The 18,664-nt window shown below is 36.8% G+C and overlaps 1 protein-coding gene across 3 annotated transcripts in view; it reads left to right on the plus strand.

The window, feature by feature from the left end:
• The window catches only part of CDK19 (cyclin dependent kinase 19), a 130,575-nt gene that overhangs the window by 19,532 nt on the left and 92,379 nt on the right, over window positions 1-18,664 (plus strand). The window contains exon 2 of one of the 3 annotated variants that reach the window (XM_019735007.3): window positions 10,727-10,788. The exons of the other annotated variants lie outside the window; for them this stretch is intronic. The gene's annotated coding sequence lies outside the window, so the exon portion shown is untranslated. The remainder of the gene's footprint in view (window positions 1-10,726; window positions 10,789-18,664) is intronic. 3 annotated transcript variants of the gene reach the window in all.

Raw genomic sequence — 18,664 nt, forward strand, 5'->3', positions numbered from 1 at the left:
TACTAACATATTATTGACTATATTCCCTATGCTTTGCTTTATGTCCCATGACTATTTTGTAACGCCAATTTGTACTTCTTAATCCCTTCACCCCTTTTCACCCCCTCAACCTCCTCCCGTCTGTTAGCCATCAAAATGTTCTCTGTATCTATGACTTTATTTCTGTTTGTTTATTTTGTGCTTTAGATTCCACATATAAGTGAAATCACACTGCATCTGTCTTTCTCTGTCTGACATACTCTACTCAGCACAATACCTCCAGGTCCATCTATGCTACCACAGATGGCGAGAACCCATTTCCTTCCATGGCTGAATAATATTTCATTATATACTGTGTTTCCCCGAAAATAAGACCTAGCTGGACAATCAGCTCTAATGTGTCTTTTGGAGCAAAAATTAATATAAAACCCGGTATTATATTATATTATATTATATTATATTATATTATATTATATTATATTATATTTATTATATTCTTTATGTTACATTATATTATATTGTATTATATTATACCTGGTCTTATAGTAGAATAAGACTGGGTCTTATATTAACTTTTGCTCTGAAAGACACATTAGAGCTAATTGTCCAGCTAGATTTTATTTTCGGGGAAAAATGGTATGTGTACCACCCCTTTATACACTCATCCATCGATGGACACCCAGGCTGCCTCCACATCTTGGCTGTTGTAAACAGTGCTTCAATGACCATAAGGGTGCACATCTCCTTTCAAAGTAACATTTTGGGTTTCTTTGGATAATTACCCAGAAGTGGGATTACTGGCTCCTTCTTTATCTCTTGTTAAAACTTTTAAGTCTATTTTGCCTAATGTAAGTATCGCTACTCCAGATTTATTTGTTTGTTTCCATTTTCATGAAATATTTTCCCATCCCTTTTCTTTGAGTCCGTATGTGTCTTTCGATCTGAAGTGGGTCTCTTCAAGGCAACATATGTAAGGGTCTTGTTTTTGTATTTGTTCAGCCACCCTATGTCTTTTGATGGGAGCATTTGATCCATTTACATTTCAAGTAATTGTTGATAGATATGTAATTATTGCCATTTTATTATTCATATTTTTTATTTTATTTTTTTGTCTCAAAGAAGTCCCTCTAACATACCTTGTAATACTGGTTTGGTGGTGATGAACTCCTTTAGCTTTTTCCTGTCTGGGAAACTCTTTATTTGTCCTTCAATTCTAAATGATAGCTTTGCTGGGTAGAGTAATCTTGGTTGGAGGTCCTTGCTTTTCATCACTTTGAATATTTTGTGCCAGTCCCTTCTGGCCTGCAAAGTTTCTGTTGAGACATCAGCTGATAGTCTTATGGGAGCTCCCTTGTAGGTAACTAACTGATTTTCTCTTGCTGCTTTTAAGATTCTTTGTCTTTAACTTTTGGCATTCTAATTAGGAAGTGTCTTGGTGTGGGCCTCTTTGGGGTCATCTTGTTTGGGACTCTGTGCTTCCTGGACTCTGTATTTCCTTCGCCAGATTAGTGAAGTTTTCTGTCGTTGTTTCTTCAAATAGGTTTTCAATTCCTTGCTCTCTTCTTTTTCTGGTACTGCTGATGTGAATGTTGGCGTGCTTGATATTGTCCCAGAGACCCCTTAAACTCTCATTTTTTTGCATTCTTTTTTCTTTTTGCTGTTCTGATTGGGTTTTTTTCTGCTACCTTATCTTCTGAATTGCTGATTCGATCTTCTGTTTCATCTAATCTGTTGATTTCCTCTAATGTATCCTTCATTTCAGTCATTGTATGCTTCATTTCTGACTAGTTCTTTTTTATGTTTTCTATCTCCATTTTTATGTTTCCTGTCTCTTTGTTGAAGTTCTCCCTGAGATCACTGAGCATCCTTCTAACCAGTGTTTCGAACTCTGTGTCTGGTAAATTGCTAGTTCCCTCTTTGTTTAGTTTTTTTTCTGGAACTTTGTCCTTTTATTTGGGACATGTTTCTTTGTCTCCCCATTTTGGCTGTCTCCCACCCCCGTGTTTGTTTCTATGTATTAGGTATGGCTGCTGTATCTCTTGGTCATAATAGAGTGGCCTTATGTAGTGGGTGTCTGTGGGGCTCAGTGGCACAGTCTCCATGGTCACCTGAGCTGGGTGCTCCAGATGTGTCCCTTGTATGTGATGTGTGTTCCTCCTATTGTAGTTGAGACTTGGTAGCTGTTTGCACATCAGTGGGAGGGATTGACCCTCAGGATGTTTGGTTGAGGACTGGCCGTGACTACAGTGGAGGAGCTGTTGAGCTAGGGCTGACCCTACAGAGCGGGATTCTCTTTAGAAGGGCTGTGGTGTCTGCTCAGTGTGCTGTTTGGGTGTGTCATCCTTAGGGGTGGCCGGGTGATGCTCTGGCCCAGTCTGAATTGGCCACTAGACTTGCCAGCCCCCAGGCCTCCTGGGAGGGGTCCCGCCACAGGCCGAGTTCCGCTGCAATCTGTGCCCTGCCCAGGGTCACCTGGCATGAACCAGAAAGCAATCCATAGAAAGTCACCACCCATGCTGGACTTGGAGGTGCCTCAAGAGGCCAAGCTGTGAACCAAGGTCAGCTCCTGCTAGTGCTGGGCTTGGGGCTGCTCAGCAAGAGGTATGGGACATGCTGAAGTCAGATGCTGCTTGTTTGGGTTTTGTGAACCTTTGAGAGATTTTAGGAAAGCCTGCTGCATCAGCCAAGACACACTTTTGTATGGAAAGACCATTGGAAGCAGCTTGGATGTGCCTGAAAGTTGGGTGGGGTGGGGTCTCAGGGAATCACCACAGTGGCACAGATGAACAGTGTTAGCCAGGTTGATGGAGATTCAGATATGGTGGCTGCCTGTGTTTGCACGCAGGCAGGGAGAGGACTCAACAAAGAAATAATGGATTGTGCCCCTACTTTGGTCTGGGAGAATGCTGCCCCTCTAGCCCTTGCTCTGAAGCCAGACCACTTAGTTCCTCCCTGTATGTCCCTGGAACCTTATGAGCTGCTGCTCTAATGCTGGAGCTCAGAATGAGGGAGCCTGTCAGTAAGTCCATGTGTGGGGCCTTTAAGAGGAGTTCCTAGGACTGCAGTCACCCTTTGTCTCACTAGCCACAATCTCCACTGGTTTTCACAGACAGAAGTTGTGGGGACTTCTTGTCATTAGAATCCTGAGCTGGGGAGCCTGGTGTGAGGCTGGGACCCCTTGCTCTTCAAGGGATGTGGGGACCTCTGCAGCTGAGATATCCCTTCTGATTTTTACCAGTCAGACGCAGGTGTGGGTTCATTCCATTCCATGTCTCTGACCCTCTACCAGTCTCAAGGTGTCTTCTTCTGTATGTCTTTAGTTGTAGTACTTTGGTTCATCTAGAGTTCAGGTGATTCTCAATGATGGTTTTTCTGTCATTTAGTTGTAATTTTGATGTGGTTATGAGAGGAGGCATTTACATGTACTTACTCCACCATCTTGACCCTATGTTTTTTTCTTTTGTTGGTTGCACTAGGAAACCACTGCTTTATCTAAGGTTGTAGTTCACGCCTTTGTTTTCTCCTAAGAGTTTCATAGTTTCATGTTTTACATTTAGGTCTGGTAGTATTTATTTATTTATTTTCTTTTTTAAGTAAAGGAACATGTGACAAGGTTCCAAACTTTAAGGATTTATAGTATATTTGCCTGAATTAAATACAGTGTAAATGTAACTATCAATACCATTCACTCATTTATTTGACACTTACTGAATAACCCCATGTGGGAATTAAGAATGTAAGGATAAAATACACAATTCCTTTCCTTATAGAGAGAGAATCAAATAGATTGCAATACAGGCCTCTAAATTCTGTTATATAGGTATGCACAAAATACTGTAAAGGCAACTAGGAGGGAAACTGAACTGACTCAAGGGTGTGTGGGTGATTGGAAAGTTTCAAAGAAGAGCAAAAGCTTACGATAGCTGAGTTTTGAAGGCTGAAGAGTGAGCCAGACAGGGAAGTAGTTTTTAGTTTTGTAAAATGAGTGGTAAATACATAGTACTGAGGTGAAAAAAATAATAAACTCAGATCTAAAAGAGATTTCTGTTCTTGTTTGGGCCATATAAATTTTATATGTATATAAAAAGCTTTTTTATACCTTGGGAGGGTCTGAAAATAGGGCTGGTGTCATTTCCTTCCAAATCCAAATTAAACAGTTAACAGAATACTATATTTGCTTTTTCTGTAAATGTGTTTATATATACATATGTATTTTTCTGAACCACTTGAAAGTAAGTTGCAATCATCATGGCACTATAGCCTTTAATATTTTAGCATGTGTCTCCTAAAAATAAACACGTTCTCTTGTATAAGAGAATACCATTATTACAGCTAAGAACATTATATTTTTGTTCTTTTTAATAGAACCAAGGTTATGTAATGTAACACAAAAATTATGAAACTTACTAGATTTGCTTCTGAACCATTGTATCCTATTGAACTGTCTTTATCTCCATCCCTCTTTTCCTATCTTTTTCTTGATTTGTCTCTTTAGGTAGAAATCTGAATTGGGTAACACTGCTGATCTCATTTGACCTAATTACACAATCAAATGAAGGGGAAGTTTTTTCATGTGTTTCATTTATATTTTTAGAAATCTGGGTTGTATTTTTGTATTTTATCTGATATGAAAGAGCATTATATGTAAATTATAATCAAAGGAGCGATCTCATGAAATTACAGATAGTCTCTATAATTTACATTGGATTGTTTGTTCTTGTTACTTAGTAGAAGAAACTGAAGGAAGGTAAGGCCAATTATGTGCTTTTTAAAAGGCCAACTTCTGGATTTTTCATGCTAAACGGAGGGAAGGTAATATAGATATTCCTCCTATTTTCAAAGTTAACTTTATTGTGGTTTTACTTGATATGAACATTTATAACACTTCAGATAAAGCTGTTCCACTCTGAAAAATTGTGCTGCAAATTTATCCAGGGTCCTTGTCCTATTTTTCTCTCCTCTCCCATTCCCTACCCACATTTAGCACTCTGCTTTGTGCCTCCTCCCATGTCATCTTTTAGGCTATGGATGCAAAGCATCATCTTATCCTTATAAAAACATCAGTTCCTTTCATTAGAAGTTAAAAATTCGGTGTGTAGGTGTAAGTGTGGGACTATAGGCTACCGCTAGGAATAGTGTGCTGCAAGGTGAGGTGTATTTATCCTGTATTCTTCTTAGTTTAATGACTTACCACAATGATTAGTGGGTGGCAGGTTGCCTATTAGAACAGACTCAAGATTATTGTTACATCTCTGTATTCTACACAGGGGAAGCAAAATGTATGAAAGTATGATATAAAGGAATACAACAGCAAGCAAATCAGGATGGCTAGAGTAAGTACTTGGGATGGAGGTTGGAAATACATTTAAGAAAGGCAGAGCTTGATCGTTGTATGCTTGGCTAAAGAATTTGGCCTTTAACCTAATGGGGAAGTGGAGTAGTAGATTCCATGTGGAATAGATTTTAATAGTTCGCAAAATGGAGATGGTAAAAAGAAATTTTTTCTGATTTTTAAAATGAACACATGCTAGTAAAATGCAAAAAAAGTAATAGAAAAATGTAGGTATTCACTAGAAATAACCACTGTTGACAGTTTGGTGTGTAGCCTTATAGAGGGGAGTTACATGATCCGTTTTGCAGCAAGTGGTGTGGATGGAGGAGAGGACAGGAGGATGAGTGGAAGCAGGAAGGCTGATAGAGGGTCCAGGAGAGAAACGATGAGCTGCTTCTTAGAGGCAGCTGTAGGGGAACAAAAACGGGGGCAGCTGGGGAGGGGAGGATAAAAGATATTTAGGAGATACATAGGATTCAGTGATCAGTTGGATGAGTGGGGTGAGGGACACCCCAGAGAAGTGGCCAGGAGGGTTGTTGATTTCCTGAAATCTGGGACCAAATTGTGGGGTCATTTGAGGTGGCATAAAAAGGAAGAAGAGCAGTTTACCAACTGCATAATTCCAGAGTGGAAAGAGTATCCTTTACTTTTGTTTTCTTTCTGTTTTTCCAGGCTTATTTAGAAGGGGAGGGTGAAAGTAATTTAATTCTGTTTTGATAGATAAAAGCTATTATAGCATGCTCTTTTTCTTACATGTTTCTCCCTTGAATTAAGTTTAGCGAGTTCCTTCGAGAACTTGCTTTTGTTTTGATGTGTAACTGTAGCATTAGCTTTTACGTTTCACAAAGTTCTTGTTGGAATCTTAAAATTTTTGTTCTGAGGAATTGGGATCGGAGTCGGGGGAGGGAAGTGCTTGGACAAATTATTGGCAGAGGTTCTTTGATTTAAGGGCTGATGGGATCTCTTAGATGGGTCCTGCTTTCACCAGGTTCTGCTGTTTCTCACCATTGGGAAGAGGGCTACAGAATTCCCAGCGTGAAACCTCTGCTCTGTGTTACCTTCACAATAGTGCAGTCCGTGTTGGCATAGACTCAGCCAAAACGGGATGCAATGAAGGATCTTCAGTATCCAGGTAACTAAAAGGTGATTGATTGACTAATGGCTCACGGTTGTGGGATTAAGACATTCATTCCTGGGTGAGAAAAACTTAGGTTACTAATGCCAAAGTCTCTTGCTTTCAAATAGGATTAAACATGAACTTTCATATAGATAAACGTTTCTGTAGTTTAAAATAATCCCATAGAAGGAAATTTCACTTTCTTTTTTGGTTGTTCTTTGCATTGAATAGTCCTCACTGTTGGGACATTTTTTAATTCTAGCTAACCTAAATGCCTTGTGCCTCCATTTCAGGGCACTTCTTGTTTAGTTTATGTTATTTCCTTTAATGAAACTTTTACAAAGAGTTGCCTGAATATATGTGCGCTGTCATAGTAATACATTTCTTTTGAGGTTTGAGAAGATTTGGATAAGAAGTATTCATCACAGTAGTCATAGCATTACATTTTCCCCCCTAGAGTTACTTCCTTGTTTGGACTCTTATTATTACTGTTTTCACTAACCTTTTAATGAGTATAGTTACTCATCTGAGGTATTCTAAATATTATGTGGCGGGAAATAGGCTTTCCTTAGGGACACTGCTTGGGATTGTGTGACAGTCACATAGAATCTAGGAGAGACGTTGTCCCTGCATTTTCCCCCTCCTATGTATACCGCAGGGAATGAAAAAGATATATTCTGAAGTTTTATTGCTTGTTTTCATTTATGCTTTATAGCTTATTTCAGAAAGCTTGAATTTTGGTTCTATCAGTTGTGCTCTTTAAAGTCAGCTTTTTTCTCATCATTTAAAAAGCAGCTTCTTGCACTCAGCCAAAGTGTTGTAAATAGTGATGAAACATATGGAAGCTCAGTTAACTGGCGAGTTATTGATAACTTTCTCTTGGCTCTTATATTTTATATATAAGAATTTAAGAATTAACATGTAATGGACAACAGTTGCTAGAGGCAGACATTTCTGAGCTCAGATCCTTCCTTTTTGAGGCTGAATAATATTCCGTGTGTATGAGTATACTACATTTTTTTCTGTTCATCCGTTGGTTAAAACTTGGTGGCTTCTACCTTTTGGCTATTATAAATAATGCTGCTATGAACATGGGTGTACAAATATCTCTAAGCATCCCTGCTTTCAACTCTTATCTTATACCCGCAAGTGGAATTGCTGGATAACATGGAAATTCTATTTTTAATTTTTTGAGGTAAATCTGTTTTTAATTTTTCAAGGAACCACCGTACTGTTTTCTGTAGCGACTGTACTATTTTACATTCTTACCAAGAGTATACAGGGGTTCCAATTTCTCTATATTCTTACCAACACTATTTCCTTAAATAATTAAAAAAAAAAGTCGATAGTAGTACATATAGGTTTAGGGATAAATGTTTTCAGATTTTTTTGGGTAGATACCCAGAAGAGGGATTGCTGAGTCGTATGGTAATTCTTTTCTTAATTTTTTGAGGAACCTCCATTTTTTGTTTTCCATAGTGGCTGTACCAATTTACATTCCCACCAGCAGTGAAAGCAACAAATGAACAAGGCAATCAAACAAAAAATCATAGACCCAGACAACAGTTTAGTGGTTACCAGAGGGTAAGAAGGGAGGGGAGTGGTAGAGGGACGAGGTGGTCAAATATATGGTGATGGAAGGAGAACTGACTCTGGGTGGTGAACACAAAATGTGATATATAGGTGATGTATTATAGAAATGAACACTTGAAGCTTATGTAATTTTACTAACCAATGTCACTCCAATAAATTTTATTTAAAAAATTGATAATAGCCATCCTAATGTGTGTGGTAGTATCTAGGTGTTGATTAAAAAAAATTTATAAAATGTTTGAGAGTGAGTTATATAATCACATGGCAGGAAGTTTTAAAAATCAAACAAAATCACACAATCTTGCTATTCAGACACCAATATTATTTGAATGTTATTTGGTTATATGTTCTTTAGTCTTTTTTAGGCCTTTTTTGCTTTTAAAAATTTCAGTTTTTTCTTCTAGTTTTATATGGTAAGCATTTTCTATTTTTAAAACATATTTTGTACAACAATCATTTGAATTTAATGTTCCAAGAAGGTGCAAATGCTAAAGTATATAGAGAGGGTGCCAAAAAAAATGTATACACATTTTAAGAAAGGAAAAAACTATTGAAATTGTAATACTCTATATAATGATAATAAAAGATGAATACAAGTCATGTTGACTTCTGCAGTTACAAGAGGTGCTCAGAGTGGTTACCATCAGTGTAATTTTAATGCAGTTTTTTCCTTTCTTAAAATGTGTATACATTTTTTTGGCACCCTCTATATGTATGTATGTATGGATGTGTGTGTGTGTTTATGTATATCTACACACATACATACACACATATGTATATATAGCATTATTGAATACTTGAGAATATTTATAATTGTTTGGCTTCTTATAGATAGATAAGTACATGCTTTGTGTGATTTTAATTCCATAATATAGTGATTAAGCATGGATTTGGAAGTGGACAGTCTGGGTTTGAATTGCAGATCTGCCACTTCTGACTTCGTGCATTGAGGCAAGTTTCTTAAGCTCCCTGTGTCTTAGTTTCTTCATTTGTAAAATGAGGGTAACAATAGTGCCTATTGCAGAGTTGTGAAGACCAAATGAGTTAATACCTGTAAAGCTGTGAGAACTGTGTCTGGTACCTCATACAACCTATGTAAATGTTTGCTGCCGTTGTTGTTTTATTAGCTGGGATCTTATCTCTTTGGTTTTTAGAAGTATATGCAATATACGAGTAGTTACTATGTGTCTCAGATCTTAGAATGTCACAAGCACCACCTTAGAGGACGGTGCAGTCTGCAAGGTTGTTTTGGGAGTTAAGAGAAGATACATCTGAGGCAGATAGTGCTGGCAAATTGCTAAATTAATAATATGATAAAACCATCTCTTGGGGACTGTGACCTTCTGGCTGTCATTTAGCCCTAACAACTAGTCTAGGCCCTTTCGGTTAGCTCCGCCTTTTTTTTTGCTTTGCTTCTTCTGCTTTGCTTCCTACCCCCACAGCTCCCCACATTCCGTAGCTTGGCAGTCCATATTCCCTCCATTTTTTGGTTAACAACATTTATTAAGTTGTTGATTAATTTAAGCCAAATACACTGATTTAAATTTTTGCAAAATATAACATTCTGTGATTTTTAATAACCTTATTTTATTTAATTTTCAATATAAATCTGAGAGATGGTGAATGAGTCCTCACTGAACAACTCTGGTTGTACTGAGATTAAGAGACCTGCCTGATGTCACAAAGCGTGTAAATGATTTAGCTGGAATGTGAATTCAAGCCACCTGACTTCAGGGCCAGTGTTTTGTAATACTGTTTCTTTCTTGACATGCCATCATGTTTTAAGACAATGCTGTGTTCCTTCTTTCTTTCTTAATTATTTGATGATGTTTTTAAGAATTTCTAAATATTACATAAAGATAACCTGTCCTCTTTTAAATTTAATAGCTAGTAAAATTTATCTGACTTCTTTTCTTACATACCAGCTGCATTTTGTACTTTTTTATTCCTATCATCAGAAAGGAATGAGATGAAATCTGAGATCTAAATATTTTACCTGATTAAATCCTTGATTTTTTTATATGAATGTTTTCTGAAAAGTTTTTCATGTTTCATGCTTATATTTAATAATATCAGAACAAGGTAGATTTCCCCCATACTGCGTAGCATATGTAGTACCTTACTCATTTCAAATTACTGTCAGACTTAAATTAAATCTTGGCATTGGAATATCTTTACAGTTCTACTTTTCCCCTTTTTTCCTCTGCGTTTGTCCTCTTCCAGGTCTGTTTTTAATTGTTTTTCTCTTACATTCCCAACACTCTCTGGTCCTAAGAAAGAGTGTACCTTGAGCTGTAGGTACCTTTCATTTTGTGACCTATGTTTCTCGACTTAGTTTATTTTACATTTCTTATATCTGTATTGGTTCTGTCACATAATTTTAAAATTTAAATTACTTTCAGCATATATGAATTCATACTTTGTTGCTCTTTTCGTATTTCTCATAGTATAAATCACTTCTATTGGTGAGAATATAAATTAGTTAAGGCTCAGCTTTTGTTTTTTTCCATATAATTAGCTGCATAATATATAATGAACTCTGAATGTTAACAATATGTTACTGATTTGCTCATTGTCAAATCTAAAATCTGATTTCCTTGGCAGATATGTAGACTTGTGATAGGCATTTGGCAATTTATGTTTTGGGCAGTGTAACTTTAAATCTACATAAACTTCTCTGCCTTTTGCCTCTGCTGTGTTCATAGATTCCAGGAGGGCTTCGTGTATGGACCTCAAGCGTTGGAGGTAGCAGACTTTTCAGCAGAAGGTAAAGCAGAGTGTTGCCTTCTGGTGTCATTGTGTGTGTGTGCTGGGGTGGGTATGTGACAGGTGAGAACTTTTCACAGATGTCATCATAAAATAATTTAAAATGATGCATTAAGTTCACTTTCACAAAATTTAAAACCAAATTAATACTTGTATAATTTTATTCAATATTACTAAATTCTATTAAAAAAGAAAACTTTAGATAAAACTAAAGACTCTAAATTTTACTTTCTGCTGTTAACTAAAGAGTAAGAGTGATTAATAACCGAGAGTATTAGTGAAATGTGTAGTATATACTATCTGACTTTCTCAGAAGTGACTTCATTGTGATTTCCTCCTGGGAAGTTGTCCAAGTCATTATTCCTATATTGTATTCTTCCCTGCTGCTCCTTTCACTGAAAGATTGCTTCACAATAGAGAGACAGCTTAGTCCGTGACTCATGACTGGAGGATAGACATTCTTGCTATAGGTCCTGCGTGCCAAAAATGTTACTTTCCAATATGCTAATTACCTCTCCAGAACTTGTTAATATGCTCTTCTCTCAAGTTAGTTCTTGTTTCATTGGAGAAACAAACACATCCCACATACTTGTAAAGTATGTTTTGTAGAAACCCTAGTGAGTTACTGCTTAAGAAAATGATGTGACATAGCTTTCCTGGGTAATGCTTTGTTTTTTTTAAACAGCAGAAATATTTTGCTATTTATTTGCTAAATATTATAGATACTACTTTCTGTGCTTCAGATAATACTTGAATAGAGTTTTTTTTTTTTTAAAGCTCTGTAGCAGCTAACAATGTTGTACTCTTAGACATAAAATTAATAATGTAGCTCGTTTTTAGATTCTGAGTGGGAATTAGAGAAATGTTTTCTTACGTCTTCTGGAAATTATATTTGTTTTGATATGAAGTAAGTGGCTGCACAGTACAACTTACATTCAAGATATACACCTTATGTGAAGTTAGGGAAGTACATGTTTATTAAATTTCTACTGTGCTCAACACAGAATCACTCCATTTCACAATCAACCCTTCGTCACTGTTTCTTTCCCCTTGTATTCATACTAGAAGCTGCTTTTCTTAACTAGAGGAAATATTGTAGATGAGTTTTGCAGGCTGTTTGTTGAGGTTAGTTACAATTTTACCTCTTAAACTATTTCTCCTTTCTTTTACTCTTTTCAGTGGCCATTTCAAGGATATTTACCAACAATAAGTTGGAAGTAATTTCTTGAAGGACTTTCATACTTCATTTTCAGGCTAGCTGGGTGTTTTACCACTGTTGAATTATGCAGTCTTATATTTGTTTAGCTAATGTGACTGGTGTATTTTGTTACCAATTGAGAATCTCAGTAGAGAATCCTAATCGCTAATATAAGCGATGTAAACCACTGTTCACATCAAGGTAAGAAAACTCTTCTCCCCAGGTCCTCATCCCCCAACTTCTATGAGAAAGATGTGATGAAATGGATGGTTACATAAAGATATATTTTTAAATAATTGATTTTATATTTTAGAGCAGTGTTAGGTATATAGAAAAATTGATTGGAAAGTACAGAGAGTTCCCATGTACCCCCCTAACTGCCTTTCCCCACCCTCTACCCTCATCCCCCTAAGATTAACAGCTTGCTTTAGTGTGGTACATTTGCTACAGTTGATGAGGTAATATTGTTATGTTATTATGAACTAAGAGTCATAGTTTACCTTAAGGTTCACTCTTTGTGTTGTATAGTCTGTGGGATTTACAAATGTGCAATGACATGAATCCACCATTACAATATCATACAGGATAGTTCTATTGCCCTAAAGACACCCTGTGACCTGGATCTCCTTCTGAGCCCCTGGCAACCCGAGATCTTTTTCTGTCTCTATAACGTACCTTTTCCAGAATATCATAGTTGTGCTCATATACTATGCAGACTTTTCAGATTAGCTTCTTTCACTTAATAATAAGCATGTAAGGCTCCTCCATGCCTTTTGAAGGCTTGATAGCTCATTTCTTTTTAGCGCTGAATAGCATTCCATTGTCTAGAGGTACCACAGTTTCCTGTTTATCCATTCACCTACTAAAGTATATCTTGGTTGCTTCCAAGTTTTAGCAATTATGAATAAAGCTGCTATAAACATTCATTTGCAGATATTTGTGTGGACATGTTTTCAATTTATTTGGGTAAATACCAAGGAGTTCAGTTCAGCAATCGAATGGTAAGAGTATGTTCAGTTTTGTAAGAAACTGCTAAACTGTCTTCCAAAGCGACTATACTGTTTTGCATTCCCACCAGCAATGAATGGGCTTTCGTATTGCTCCATCCTTACCAGCATTCGGTGTTGTCAGTGTTCTGGCTTTTAGCTGTTCCAGTAGGTGTGTAGTGGTATCTCATTGTTTAATTTGCAACCCTCTAATGACATTGATAGTGAATATTTTTTCATATGCTTATCATCTGCATATCTTTGATGAGATGTCTGTTCAGATCTTTTGCCCATTTTTAAGTTGGGTCATTTCTTATTGCTGAGTTTTAACAATATTAAATTGTGTGTTTTGGATACCAGTCTTTAACAGACATATGTTTTGCAAATATTTTCTCCCAGTCGGTGGCTTGTCTTTTTAGTCTCTTAAAAGTATCTTTGCAGAACATAAGTTTTTAATTTTAGTCAAATCCAACTTACCAATTTTTTTAATGGATTGTCTTTTAATATTGTTTCTAAAAGTCATCTCTAAACTCAAGATCATCTAGATTTTCTCCTATGTTATCCTCTAGGATTTTCATAGTTTTATGTTTTACGTTTAGATGTGTTCCATTTTGAGTTAATTTTTATGGAAGGTCTATGTCTAGCTTACTTTTTCCCCCTCCTTCTTCCGCCTCCCCTCTCCCCTACTCAGTTCACGCCGTTGTTTCTCAGTCTAGTTGTGTAGGATACAGCTGCCTGGCCTATGCTGGTATTATGAGTCTTGCACTCCCCCCAGCTGAGGCAGTCGGTCACCAGTTGTCGGCCGCTCACAGTGGCTCAGGGCGGCTCACTGCAGCCCAGCTCGAGGGAGAGCTGTTGTTCACAGTCTTAGCTATAGAGGGCACAGCTCACTAGCCCATGTGGGAATCGAACCGGCGACCTTGGTGTTAGGAGCCAGGTGCTCCAACCACCGGAGCCACCAGGCCAGCCCTAACTTACTTTTTATTTTGCATGTGGATGTCCATTTGTTCCAGCACCATTTGTTGAAACACTATTTTTTTCACCAATGCTCTTCTTCTTTGTCAAAGAGCAGTTGATTGTATTTACGGGGGGTATATTTCTGCATTCTCTATTCTGTTCCATTGATCTATTTGCCTATACTTTTGCCAGAACTACCCTGTTTTGATTACTGTAGCTTTACAGTAAGTCTTGAAGTAAGGTAATGTCAGTTTTCTGCCTTTTTCTTCTCCTGCAATATTATGTCGACTCTTCTGGGTCTTTAGCTTTTTCATATAAATATGAGAGTCAGTTTGTCAATGTCCACAAAAATAATTGGCTGGGATTTTGATTGCGATTGTGTTGAATCTGTGGCTCAAATTGGGAAGAACTGACATCTTCACAATATTGGGTCTTCTTAGCCATGTACATGGAATATTGCTTCTTTTATTTAGATTTTTGTTTATTTTTTCCCTCAGTTTTATAGTTTTCCTTGTATAGATTTTTTACATGTTTTATTAGAGTTATACCTAAATATTTTATTTTACTTTTTGGTGCTAATGTAAATATTACTGTGTTTTAAATTTCCCATTCCAACTTTTCATTGCAGGGATATAAGAAAGCAGTTGACTTTTGTATGTTAACCTTATATCCTGCAACCTTGTTATAATTGTTTTTTTGTTTCAGGAGTTTTTTTGTTGTTGTTGATTATTTGGAATTTTCTCCAAAGACAATCACATCATCTGTGAACAGTGTTATTTCTTCCATCTCAACCTGTATACTTTTTATTTCCTTTTCTTATTTTATTATCTAGGACTTCCAGTATGATATTGAATAGGAGTGGAGACAGCAGACATTCTTGCCTTGTTCCCGATCTTGGCGGGAAATCCTATAGTTTCTCTTCATGAAGTAGGATCATTTCAATAGATTATCCTAATCAGCAGTATCAAAGATGTAAAGTACTGTGCATATCAGGTCAGGGAAGGACTCCTTCTCCTTCCTGCCAGTCAGTTCTCCTCACCTAAACTGTGAGAAAGACAGGATTAAATTGATGGTTATAAAAGTATATTTAATGATGGGATTCAGGCAGTTTTTCATATAGTACCTTATATTTAGTAACTGTGCACATGACTTGTGAGCTTCTGTAGGGGAAAGACTATATACTTCAGTACATTATTGCATCCCTTGTAGTGTCCAATATGCATTACAATAGGCATAACTATTTGTTGAATAAAAAACTTAATTGTAGACTGTTACTGTCAACTTCCATCTTAAAAAGGCAGATAACCAATAATATCAGTTCTCTAAACAATTAATCAATTCACCCAATGTCTGATTGTTAGTTGCAAGGTATAGTGATGGCCACAAAGATATCATTACATACATGATAGTGATATCTCCTCTCAGGAAATTTATTATCCATATAGGAAATGTTAATTTCAAATCTCATGTTCCTTTTTTGCTGATAGGTATTTGCCAAAAACTTATATTCCTCTGTCCTTTTCTAAGTGTTCTAATTCACAGACTTTTATCATAGTTTCTTAAGAAAAATGTACAATTTTGGTGGAGGAACTGACACTTATTGAGCCTAAAGTGGGTATTGGATACTGTGTTAGGTACTTTATGTATGTGATCTCATTTATCATCAAAACAATCGTGCTGGGTTAGTATTATTATTTCCAATTTACAGCTGCAAACACTGGTAACATGAGGGTATAAGTAACTTAATTAGCTGTGTGACTTAGTATAATAGGTATATGATTCCAAACCCCTTACTCATTAAATCACACACTACGGAAAAGTTACCATGCAAAGTGGTATATGATGTCATGTGTATAGTACAGAGATGTGCTTGGTGAATACAGAGAAGAGAGCTTTGACCTCAGTCTGGAGTGTTCACAAAATTTCTGGAAAGCTTGACCTTGTCTGATGGATAAGAAAGAAGGAAATGATGGATAGGAATGAGGGGAAAGAGATCAGGGAGATCAGTCAGTATGGAAAAGACTGAGGGTCAATAACAGCAAGATTTTGTGATTTGACAGTATAATATAAAACGATAATAAAAAATTCTACTGTAGTAGTAAAATGCAATACAACAGATTTTGTCTTTTAAGCAAGAACTCCATTTTTGCCTTAAAATAATTTTGACGGTATTTGCTTATTAGATGTTGAGTATGAGAGAGCAGATCACAGAATCATTATGTAACTTCCACATTAACAATCTCAAACTAGCTATGGGATCTAGAGTGAGTTACTTAGCCTCTCTGCTTTCAGCGGCCAAATCTGTACGATGGGGGTGGGAAAAGTACCTGTGCCCAGCATGTTTTGAGTATTAAGAGAGTTAATAGAGTTGAGGCTCTTAGAACAGTGCCTGCCTTGTACCAAGTACTATATAAATGTAGGTCTTAAAACTCTCATTATAAATATGATACCGGATAGTATTATTTTTTATGTTTTAAAGATGATTCAATGATAAAAGAAAAAAATATTATTTTTTCCCTGTAAGTTGTGAGTTGATTGGCTCGTTATTATGGGTATTTATCTTTGCTTTTGGATGGGAAGCAACTTTGTTTTCCTAAATTGATGTTTTTCAACTTTTTAGTGAATAGAATTTGATTTTACATTGACATTCCTATGAAATGGTTCACTTGACAACATTAGGTTTACTTGAAATTGAAATTTTTTTCCACTTCTTTTTTTCCCCAAAGATTTTATTGGGGAAGGGGAACAGGACTTTATTGGGGAACAGTGTGTATTTCCGGGACTTTTTCCAAGTCAAGTTGTTGTCCTTTCAATCTTAGTTGCGGAGCGCGCAGCTCGCTGGCCCATGTGGGACTCGAACTGGCAGCCCCGTTGCCCAGAGCTCATGGTCTAACCAACTGAGCCACCCGTCCGCCCCTACTTGAATTTTCATCAGACTAATTCAGGCCAACCTATATGGAAACTTTTAAAAGAAAATGAATTCTTACTAGCTAATAACTGACTTTTTATTTTATGATTTATGCTCCATGTTGATTAAAGTTTTAAGTAAAGTCCTTTAAAGGAATTCACTTTTTTCTTTCAAGTGTATTTCAGAGATTGTGGATTGTAATGGTTCAAATGGTTTGGGTTCTAGTAAGAATACCTATTGTAGTATTAGGAAATAGACTCTTTGAAAAGGAAAACTCTGTTTAGACTCCTTGAAAGGGAAAACTGTTTCTCTCTCTATTCACAACTCCACTTACACCTGACGCTTCCCAGAACACTTCTGTTACCAGATGTGTGGGTTTTCCCCATACTGACCAGCTACGTATCCTCCAGTTTAACTCAATTTTGACATCAGCTAGTTGGACTTGATGAAGACTCCACAGGCTAACGGCTCAGTCCCATAAGATTGCCCCCCACCTCCACGTTAGACGCCAGTCACAGGTGGTGGGCCCCAAGTTAGTTACTTCCAACTTTTGTCTGACTTGGCTTCAAATCAGAGGTTTCCATGACCCCTTCCTTCGGTTCCGTCATTTGTTAGAATGGCTCACAGAACTCAGGAAGACAGTTTACACACTAGGTTACTGGTTTATTACAAAGGATATATTAAAGAATACAAATGAACAGTCAGATGAAGAATACATAAGACTAGGTCTATGTCCAGAAGGGTCCCGAGCACAAGAGCTTCTGTCCCCATGGAATTTTGGAGTGCATCACCCTCCAGGCAAATGGATGTGTTTTGGTTCACCCACCTAATAGCTCTCTGAACTCTATACTTTAGGGATTTTTATGGTGATTTTATTATGTAGGCATGATTGATTAAATTGTTGATCGTTGGTGATTAATTCAACCTCCATTCCCCTCTTGGGGGTGGGAGTGGTGCGTGGGTTGTTTCCCTTTTCTAGGGAGTTTCCAAAACTTAGGTGTGGTTGAAAGGGGCTTCTGAATAAAAGAGCTATTTTTTCATTTTTATCCTTTTGGAGCTATTCCAGGAACAAAACTTAAATATTATATAAAAAATGCTCTTACCACTTAGGAAATTAGAGGAGTTTTAGGAGCTGTGAGCTGGAGGAAGACCAAAATATATATATTTCTTATAATATATATCACACTCTCTATTATCACAGTAGTTCAGATCAGCTAGGAAAAACATGCAAAACCTACATTTTTTATCAAAAGATGATTCCTTAGTGATCTAGGTTTGGCAGAACCTTTGGTAGTATGGTGAAAAACTTAGGTATATTTAAATTTTATTAAGTTTTAAGTGTTGATTTTGACATCTTGACTATTAATTTCTGTTTTGAGTAATTTTTTTCATTGATACGATTTGAGATGATTCATGAACACTGAAATTGGAAAATGTACCTAAAGGAGCAGGTTGTTGATCTAGTTCTATCTAATCTGACAGGATGGATTTGAGAATGACAAAATATTTGTATTTTTCTTCTTCTGTCCTAGAAAGAGATAGGTACTTTCTGTTTAATTTTTAGATATGATTACTTTTCCAGTACAAATATTGGTGTTTGATTATTGTTCACACTTTATTTTCTAGAATATTTTATTTTTATGGCGTATATTGGGGAACAGTGTGTTTCTCCAGGGGCCCATCAGCTCCAAGTTGTTGTCCTTCAATCTAGTTGTGGAGGGTGCAGCTCAGCTCCAAGTCCAGTCGCCGTTTTCAATCTTTAGTTGCAGGAGGCGCAGCCCACCATCCCATATGGGAACTGAACCAGCAACTTTGTCGAGAGCTCGCG

The sequence above is a fragment of the Rhinolophus sinicus genome, chromosome 2 (genome assembly GCF_057876585.1).
Source record: "Rhinolophus sinicus isolate RSI-liver-muscle chromosome 2, RSI-T2T, whole genome shotgun sequence".
Taxonomy (NCBI): domain Eukaryota; kingdom Metazoa; phylum Chordata; class Mammalia; order Chiroptera; family Rhinolophidae; genus Rhinolophus; species Rhinolophus sinicus.